Here is an 11,599-nt window from a genome sequence, read left to right as displayed (position 1 = left end):
ACCAAACACTAAAGACGTGCATTGAGACATTGATGTAAAGCTACTTTGACTTTAGGTTGTAGTTACGATTTGTGACGTGGATGATGCACGTAGTGACTCACTCACATTACTGATAGCTCCATTTGATTAAATCTTGGCCGCTTGATCCATCATCGGAATCATGTTGTAGTTGTATGCGCCAAAACTGTGCACTCGGTTGCATGTTATCCTTTCTCTGTCGGTAACTTTTTTCATTATATTTAATAATATTTCTTTTGTCCTATTATAAGTCCCTTTCAATTTATTAAGTTATTAAATTATTTTGTAAATATATCATTTATTAATACTATTAATTTATTTAAAAACATAAAAAGTCAAATTTATTATATTTATATACAAATATTATTTTAAAAACATTAATATATAAATAAAACGTTAATTATTATACTAACTTTCTTTGATATAAATGAAAAAGACGATCACTAATTATAATAATAAATGATAATATTTACTAAAAGAAAGTTATCTTCTAGCTTCTCATCAATTATGTTAATAATGCATATCAAATTATGCGTTGAATGTAATGGTAATGATGCATACTCAATTTATGCTTTGTACTATTTTATCATACTTTTTTATTTTTTATGATTATTATATTATTCTTTTGAGGATTGTACAACTATCAGAATCATAATGTCTTCTTTTTTTTCTTCGTAGGATCTGAAGTTCAAATCTCTTACTTTACACTGTTAAACTTATAGCAGTTTATGTGAACATTTTGGGGTCATATTTATGTGAATATTTTTAAATATCATGATTGATTGTGTAATTATTATATGAAATGACCTACTACTTTCATTTATAAAAATAAAAATAAATAAAAAGAAGACGTACTAAATGAGTATATTATATATAATTAAGAAAAATGACTTACTATTTCATATATAAAAACAAGACCATGAGTAATATTATGCTAAAGAAAAATGACCTACTATTTCAATTTTTTTGTAAATAAGATGTATTAATAAGGAATATAAAAGGTATCTCAACCCAATATACAAATAAGCTCTAACTGTCTTAATACTATTTCATATATTAAAAAGACCCACTAAATGAGTAATTTTATGCTTAATAAATAATTCGTTCGTCTTTATGGCAACAATTTGATGGTTTAAACCGTAGACCAAAACAAGTATATCTTTGAATAAATAAAATAAAAAATCAGTTCCATATATACTCTCAAAATATGTTAGTTTTAGTAGTAAATAGAATGTGTGGTAGTGCAAAAATTGTTAATAATTTGGTAAAATATATGGGTAATCAAGGACAACCCTCTTAGAGGCTATCAAAATATAATGGAAGAATATTTTTAACTTTTTTTATGAAAGATTAAATTTTATAGTTAAATGGTATTTTATCTTTTTGAATTGCAAGTCTTAGTAACATTCTTTAATATATAATTTCTAACATATCTTTTTTAATTGGTTAAAATTTATATAAATTTCAATAAATTATGTAGATTATATATGAAATTAGTTTAATTTAGATTGATTTTAACTAATTGTATTAAAGAATATATTTTTTACATTATTCTATTTGAATTTACCAAGAGTGGTATGAATTGGGACTAAGCAGTATTAAAAAGAAGGTTTAGAGTTCCATCCATGTTGCAAGCTTATAAATTATTATTTCTTAACCATCTAACCACTAACATTTAAAATGTATAAAAAGAAACATTACATTATTTCTCTTAATTTGGGAACTGACATACATTAGTCCAACAATGTTGGATGTTTCGAAGAACCCACATGCCACAACATATAATAATACATTTAGTAAGAATAAATATGGTGAAGAGTGTTATATAACTTTTCCTGCGGATTGTAATCTTGATTGCAAGTTGCCATTAATATTGAAATTTGGAAAGAAAATTAATTAATACCCTTAAATAGTATGTTAAGTTACATATGTAAGTGTTTGTCTAAATCAAGTGATCCGTGTGTAGACTTGACTACTGATAAATCGCACATGCTAATATTATTAGATACATAATTTATTAAATTTAAATTTGATATTTTGAATATGTATATGAATTTTAAATATATCGTCGTGTATATAGAAGAAGAAAAGAAAGTACAATCACATGATATATACTATAAATGTGATTCTTGGACGACCTTGTACGAACATCTCAGAATTTGGCCTCCATGGTATCTAACATTTTAATTTAGCTTTAGTAAAAACAAAAAACAAATTAATTAATTTACCTGGAAAAGCCAATTGAAGTTTTGAGATGGGGAGGAATGTACACCCATCTTGCAGACATCTCGATCGATGATTGTCCAAACTCACGTGCTAAACTACCCCACAAATATTTTATGTTAGTTATTTAATTAATTAATTATATTTAATTTAAATTTTATATTAAATAAATTATTTTTTTATTGACTCAATTTTATCTTATATTAAAGATTAAAATGGAGCACTTTATAAGATTTTAAGGTGTTAATTTAAGGTTAAATGTTAAAACACATAACTTAACAAATATAATTTCAATTTCATGCAACACAATATAAAATAGTTATTATTTTCAACATTATTAATGATAATTTTCTTTTATCTAATTGAAAAAATACTACTATAGAATTAATTTTTTAAATAAATGGTACTACATACATTAATTTTTTAACTATCATTATTTTATTCTATAAATATTAAGTTGAAGTAAAACACTTATAATTTTTTTGCCTCCAAGTTCGCGTGATAGTACATTAGAACATATTAGATAAGAGGAATATTAAGAATATATTATCTAACGCAAATTTTATAATAAGTTATTTTTAATTGATTCAAATTTGCATAAACTACACTAAATCACATGGATTCTCTATAAATTTTATAACATGCATGTGAATAATATATTACTGATTTTTATTATTTATTGGACAAGTATGATAAAATCCTTAGTAAAGTCTTCCCCAAGAAGTCAATCACATCTCCTAATTATGGATGAACCGGCATCACATTTTCATCAATTAGTTATTTTTTTTAACATTTTAATTCTTAAAAATGATACTTTTTGATAATTTAATGTTCGGGCGATAAATATATAATTAACTATTGTTTCTGGCCGAATTCAGGCTCACGTTATTTTTGACAAAAGTTCATAATTAATTACTTGATTTTAATTATTTGGTTCACCAATTAGTTATTTCCTCTAAGCTCAAATTTATTTATTTTAGTCGTGTTATATGGACACAGAAGTAAGACACTGCATCCCAGACACTAAAGCAGATACATGGTTGAGTTAGCGTAAAAAAAGAGAAAGTTAAAATAAAATACAAATCTTTTTAATTTTTAATTTAACCGTAAAATATTGATATCGTTACTGATATTGATATTGTTAGATTGACTATTTTATTTTGAATTTAAAATTTGAAATTTTATTTGTGTAAATTAATAATGATAAAAAATAAATAAGTCAAATGTTGATAAGAATTAGAAATATAACCAAAGATTTTAATTTGATTTTTATAAAAATAAATTTACCTATTATTTAAAAAGTAAAATAAAAAATTAATAAAATATATAAACATAAATTAAAGGAAACTCTCAATTTTATCCTCTAAAATATTATCTCTCTTATTTAGGATTTTTTTTAATAGATTTTTATATATTTTAAGATGTAAAGAAACCGATTGTCATGTATATATTTTAGAGTAGAGTCGGTTCGAGATTAAAACAATTTTTTATGAAAAAAAAATTTCTACTTGATCAAAACACCTCAAAAAAATTTTACTTAATAAAAAGGTTCATATAAATATTTTTAAAATTTAATATTTATCTCAATAATATTAAATTAATAAAAAAAATATTACATGAATTCAATTATTTTAATTTAGTGATATAATGTTAATATTTAAAAAATTCGTTATAAGTCATATATTAAAATTCGTTTTAAGTCTCAAAATATATTTTATCAACACTTTTTTTTTAAAATAAGTAAAAGAAAAATTTATATATTATGTATTATTAATTTTTGCTCAAATGTATTATGATTTTTATTACTACATTTTATATTCATTATTTATCATCATATAACAATGTAAATTGTAATCCGGCATTCTATTATTAAGCCAAGTTCTTGCACCCTAACATGTAATAAATTAATAATAATCTTCAATTGATTGAACTTGAACATAGAACATTATATAATTAACGGTTCAATTTCTATACAACCAAAAACATTTTTCCAGAAAAACATAGCACGGACTCGAGTCCCTACAAAACTGTGTGTACCTCCCTCCCTGATAATGAGAAAAAAAAGAGAAAATAATGTGAAAGATTTTGAAGTTTAAAATATAAAGAGTGAATGATTTTTAAATAATGTGAATAACAGAGAAAAGTTGATTAAAGATTTAGATTTAAAATTTGAGAAAATAAGAGAAAAATAATTATTAAAAGATTTTTCCGTTTAAATAACTCAAACTATAACTATAAAAAAGAAACGAGGGAATAATTGCTCAATAAGTTTTGTGGAAAAGTATTTTAGAGTATTTCAAATAAAACGAGGGAATAGTATTTTATAGGATGGATTCCTAAAAATGTTAGAATTCATCGCATACTCTAAAAAAATTAAATTGTTCTTAAATCATTTTCATTTTATTAATAGCAATGCTATATAATATGATATATTTATTTATGAATAAATCATAAAAATTAAAATACTAAATAAAGAAAATTAATCATATATCAAATCAAGACAGTAGATTGAATTAATTGAATCAATTAAAAAAACATATATATTTACTTTGCTTTCAAAATTGTTTCACATTATACCGGTTAGTATTTTCCTTTTATTATTTGTGAAAATATTGATGTGGGGGTAAGTTGTGATTTGACATAAAATTATATTTTTACAAGTATTTTTCTACTCTTCTTTGTGTCATTCTCTATTACTCTTCCTTTTTTTTTCCATTAATTTATTTTTTCATCAATCGGTCAACTTTGTGAGATAACAAAAATTTCTCATATATCTATTTTTCTGTTTCTTACAAGTTAATAACTCAACTTTGTAAAAGGATGGTAATATTTTGCCAAGTTCGATTTTCTTACATTTATTTATTTTTCTGTATTTAAAAGAATAACAAATCAACTGAAAAAAACAGAAGAAAAAAAAGTGAAACTTGATTCAATTTGTTTTTAAATTAAAACTTTTTCTTTGTCTATTTTTAAAAAAGACGAATAAAAAAATAATAAAAAGAAGAATGATAAATATAGTTCTTTTTTTCTTCTTTCAAAATTGTTTTTTTTTTTCTTCTTCTTTTATTTATTTTGTTTCTTTGTTAAAATAGAACAACAAACATAAATAAAAGAAAAAGAGTAAATTTGATATATAAAAAAAAAAGAAGAGAGGAAAATAATTAACTTTATAAATATTTTTATTATATAAAATTAATTTTGAGATACACGTTAATAATATATTAAACTATTGTAGATTTGTAAAAAAACTGATATAAATAATTTATACAATAATATTGATATATAAAATTTAAATATAATTTTAATTATTTATCTTTAAAGTAATAATTTTTTATATTTTTAATTTTTTAATTTAATTTCGTTTTCTATATGTTACGTAATATTTATTATAATTCTTATTAACACAAACTTATATAATTTTAAAAAAACTAATGATTAAAATAATTATTAAAAAAAATTAAATGATTGAAATAGAAGATAAATTAAAAAAAAAAAAGAAAAATAAATTTTAAACGAAATATAAATAAATAAAATTATACTGTATATAATATTATGTAAGTATAATTTGATTATATATAACTCATATTTAACATCAATTAATTTTATATAAAAAGAATTAATTATAATAAAATAAAGTAATGCTAAGTGATGTACCAACTTCAATCAAAACACATGGCATCTACATGTGACTGCAGGGTGTTATGTCTCTGTCCTCTATATAAGTAAAAGAACCTACGGTCAATGAAGTGTGTCCTCTGTGTGATCATGAAGGGTCAATAATAAGGTCAATCAGATGCAGAATTGGATCTGAAAGTTAAACAATTTTCTTTTCTAATCTTTAAAATATTTAAATTTCCAGTCATGATCAATGGATATCATTGCCTTGGTTGTTGCCTTCCCTTTCTTCCAATAAAATACATATATGCATTTATTATTTCATCTTCGGTCCATAATTGTACCATTTATCAAAAAGATGTATTTGAATCATTGCATGCTTTTATACACTGCGACGGTGAATTATTATAATTTTTTAAAACAATAAAAAAACACAAAAAATTGTATAACATGGTGTGTTTCTTAATGTATATTAACCGCTTATTTTTAAAAAAATTATGAATAATTTATTATATAAATAAATGTTTAAGTGTATCTATAAATTTATGTGTATTCTACTTATAAAATTATTTATATTTTTATTGAATATTAAAAAAATATCTATAATTTTTATAAAATGATTTAAAAAAATCTATTTAGATTGCAGAAGGAACGGCACTTTATGACTTAATAATAATGTAATTTATTATCAAATTTATGAGTGTTTTAATTTGTATGTAAAATTTATTTTCTTATTAATTGGAACTATTTTATTTCCTTACTCTTATTTATTTTAATTTTATTAAATGTATTTTCTTACTCTTATTGTTCAATTTAATTTTAAATAATGTATTATAGTATTAATTAAAATATTTAAATTAATATTTTAAGTTATAATAAAATTAAATATATATAAATATTAATATATCAATTAAAGTTATAAAACTTAATATAATTTTTAAGAGTTAAACTATTAAAATAAAAAAAAATGTGTGAATTACTTTAAGATGATATAACAGTAACAGAGTAAAATCTTATTAAAAACACATGTTTAGTTTATCATTGAAGGTGATTAATTGTGATAAATTAGACATAATTATTTTGATAAAAGTGCTAATATATGTGTCTTAGATTTAGTCTTTTAGCACTATGTTTAAATTCAAAGAGTGAGACTTGGGTTTTTAAGTAAATTGTTGTATGGCACCTATTCCATCATCAACAAAAATTTACCATAGTCATTCCCATTTTAGATTCGATTAAACTTGCGAGTACCTCATTTTGTTTGTTTGTTTTTTTATATATAATAAGGGTAACACGTTCTGTAAGGTAAGGTACTTGACGAAGAAAACATTTACTACTTAATTTGTATGCCAGTATTTGGCAGGATCGGTGTATGTCTGATCTAGTAACAGTATATTTTGGATAATTTATTGTTAATTCGGCTAAAAGTCTTATTTTTATATTTTATTTTAAAAAAATTTATTTCATTTTAATTTTTTAATTTATAAATAATAGAAATCAATTACTTTAAAAATAATTTTTATCGTTTTATTCTAATCTTCTAATAGTGAATATCAAATTCATGATCTCCTTTTCATTTTATTATCGTCTTCACTCTCACCAACAAATTAACTTTATATTATATTGTAATTTTTTAAGTTAAGAACGTTAGACACATTTATTTTTTAAATTACAAATATTATATATTAATAGAAATAACTAAAGTGTTTAATATTCAAAAATAGAAATCATGTTGTAAAAAAAAAATCATAAGACTCTTAGTCTTCTATTACCTAATAAATTTATATTTTTGTCGAAAGAGATATCAATATTTAATATTTGATATGTCTTAAATATATTTATTTTTAATTGAAGAAACAAATGAGAAATAAAAAATTATCAAAATATTTAATATTTATAATTTAATTAATTAAAATAAAACAAAAAAACTTGAGAAATCAACATATGTAATATTTTGTAATTCATGAAGAAAAAATAATAATTAACAGAACAAAATAAAATATAAAAATAATTTAAGAGGTAAAATATATAATTTAACTAACAATGATGTGTAGTTATTTGGCTAATATTTCAATGTTACACACTTTCACTAGTTTGGGATACATTGAAGCAAAAGTAATATGTATACAAATCTATGGAAGAATAATAACTGTCACCTAATTTTACTGATATAATAGCATGAAATAAGGTGCTATCTCCACTAATTTTCGTCCCATGCTTCTTAATTAAACGAGTGATGTATGATTCCCATTCTATGCACTTTTTAATAAACTTTAATTAATAACTCTTTAATTAAAGAATCAGAGAAATTTATTCTCTCCTATTTAATCAACCCCTGTATATCGACTCTGCAGCCCCATCTTTTGTTGTGAGAATATTCCCTTTACGAAACACAAACCATAACCAATTAACACATACCCCTCGCTATAGATACATATACATTGATTTCACCCTAACTATTTTAGTTATCTCGCGGTTATAAAATTTTAAATTCGAATTTGAGATATAATTTCAATCAAATAATATTAATATTTTATTATTTGAGCTAAGATCTTAAAAATAAGAGTATTATAAATATTCTAATGATATTAAAAAATATGAGTTAATTATATTTCAAAGATGTGTAAGTATTTTAAATATTTTTTTTTTCAATAATGAATTAAATATGTTATCCAACATATTTTCATTTTTTTTAATTACCCAAAATCTATTAAAAATGACTATTCATGGCACAAATGTGATCCAAATAACAAAATCATATACAAATATCAATTATCAAAGAGTATAAGGTGTTAGTAAAATTCTACCACCTAAAAATAGTCAAGATTAATTAGACGTCAATTAATATGCTTAAAAAATACTTGCATAAACCCCAAATCAATTAAAAACCATTGTCCACACGATTCCACAATAGTACATCCCACTAACGCATATATGAGTCTCTATAAATAACACATCGAGCCGAACAAAAATTAAACTTTATTGGTAAGCCATAAATATGTCACACAAACTCATTAAAAGGATAAAAATATCCGTTTCTAATTTGTCACAAGCATATTGTATTCGTTTTGGACTATATAATCTTCATTTGAGTCATTTTTCTATTGTCATATATTCACCAAATTTTTGTGAAAAAAACATTACCCACAAAAAGACAAGTACTATTAGAGTAACTCATTTTCTATTGAAACAAATGTCTCCTCCAATCCCACCTACCCTCCCCTCCAACATATTTGAATTGATTTAGTTTCACTTTTGGTGGTGTATAATTGATTGTGACTTGTTTAGATACTATTGATAATAATTGATTATGTTTCAATAATTTATTTTAGCTTAAAGTGAGAATATGTATAGTTTTTGAGTCCAAACATGATTTTTATATTAAAATTTTATTTATCAACTTATTTTTCTTTGAATATATTCAAATATAAATCACTTTATATTTAATTTAATTTTAACTTAAATTAATTTTATAAAAACAAATTTTAATTAATTTTAAATTAAATACAGACTAAGTAGATATACCAAATAAACAAATGATGCATATAGAGGAAACATTGTAAAATATGTGCAACTTGTGCGTTGTACTGGGATATTGTTTATCGAGTAAATCATTAATTTGTCTTCTAAAATTGGAATAATCAATTATTTTAGTCCGTATAATTTATAAATAGACAAAAACATCCATAAAATTATAAGATTTGTTACATTGTATAAAACTAACACACTGTGGCGACGTGTCACCCTATCTACATTGCCATCTCTTCAACACGTTAGATGGACCAAATTAAATGATAGTCTAAAGGAATAACACGTGAAATAGATACTCTATAGGAATAACACAAATATGAATAGTACATTAAAATGTCAACATACAAAAATTATATGATTAATTATATAGACATCTAGAGATATTTACAAATTTCTCAATAAAAATGTTTACCGATAAATGAAAATGATGATGATTTTGTGATAAATAAATGTTCAAAACTGATTTTGCGATAAAATTGATACAAAAAATTGCTTATAAAGAATTTGATTCAAAATCAGGCCAAAAAAAGTAAGAAATGCACAAAGTGCCAAACTCAAAATCACCATTTATAGAAAAAAAAAATCATTGGAACAATATATGCAAAGAAGAATTAATGTACTAAAGCATTACAAACAAAAAAGTACAAATTGAAAAAAAAATATTAGTAAAATAAATAAAAAAATTAATTCAATATAAAAAATATATTTTAAATACATTTTAAATATTAATTTTTAAATACAATTGTAACTCCCCTTATTTGTAATTTAAAAAAGAGTTTCATCAAAAGGCAAATTCTAGTCTGAAACGAGTATGAAACATTTGACCTACAATTCTATTTTTGGCAAATTTTAACATACAAACCTCAGAAAACATCTCATCTAGTTAGTGTGGTTGAAAACAACTTAGTGTATCTAGTTAGAGAAAAATGACATTCTTTTTAACGGAATAGTATATTTACTTTTAAAAAGTGTTGAACACATCAAACGTTTATTTTGGTCTTGATTCTTGTGTAATAGATTTTAATAAGTCTCTTGTTTTCTTAAATTCGTGTAATAAGCCATATACTTGTATTCAGAGTGTCTAACCATTATCATTTGGAACGGGTTTTGTGTATCCATAGTACTCATATATACAATTTTGCTTGTAAAAAAAAAAAAACATGCAACCTCATCCACTAAAGAATTAATTTTAAACATATTTAAAATTTTAAGGGCCATGACATTTTCTGTTAGAAATAAATATTAATGACATCTTTATTTTTACAATCAAAATAATAATAAAATTAATCTAATTCGATAAAAATAAAATAAAAAATATTTTGTATTAAATTAGTATCAATTAAATTATTGTATTATTTGTAAAACTAAAAAAAAAATTATAAAATATTACTTTTAAAAAGAATCGGTGATTAAACTTATAATTTTTAAAAATTTCTGTGACCACTTACAAAATTTTCACATTTAAATTCACTTTTTACTTCTATATTAAAGTTATATACTTTACTTTACAAAGGAGAAAACATAATTTAAAAGCTGAAAAAGTAAAAGGAGACATAATTCTTGTCTTTATCTGAAAAGGACCAAGCCTGAATCGACGCCTTGATAAATTGCATGCAAAACTTGTATGGGGAGCTAGGTGGCTCACCCTCCCAACAATGATATATTGATTAGAGAGAACATATAATTCTTATTGTGACTTATTCATGTGAAAAATTATGCCTTTTTTAGTTAGTGAAAATTTTGCCTACACTTTATAAAAGTTAAATAGGTGAACTTTGTTGAAATAAATGTATACAAGTAAATAAAATATATGTGTTGTATATATATGTGTTGAAATCACAATTAACTATCATATATGTGTTGTAAAAATTATTAAGATTAAATATATTTTTAATTTTTATAAAATATTAACATTTTAATTTTAGTTCATGTAAAAAAAAATACAATTTTTAGTTTCTATAATATTATCCAACATATAATTTTAATTTCTATTGACTTGAAGCATATTTAGTTGTCATTCAACTTAAGAAAATTATATGATTTTTCGCAAACATATTTAAAATAATATAAAAAGTTCATTTACTAAAATTTAATATTATTTAAATTTGAATAAATTAAATATATTTTTGTTTAAATAAAAATAACAAAAATATAAATTTAAAAATTGAATTTTGAATTATTTTTTGTAAATAAACTTTTGATATTATTCTAA

The sequence above is a fragment of the Cicer arietinum genome, chromosome 4 (assembly GCF_000331145.2).
Source record: "Cicer arietinum cultivar CDC Frontier isolate Library 1 chromosome 4, Cicar.CDCFrontier_v2.0, whole genome shotgun sequence".
NCBI classification, from domain to species: Eukaryota; Viridiplantae; Streptophyta; class Magnoliopsida; order Fabales; family Fabaceae; genus Cicer; species Cicer arietinum.
This window is presented reverse-complemented; position numbering follows the sequence as displayed.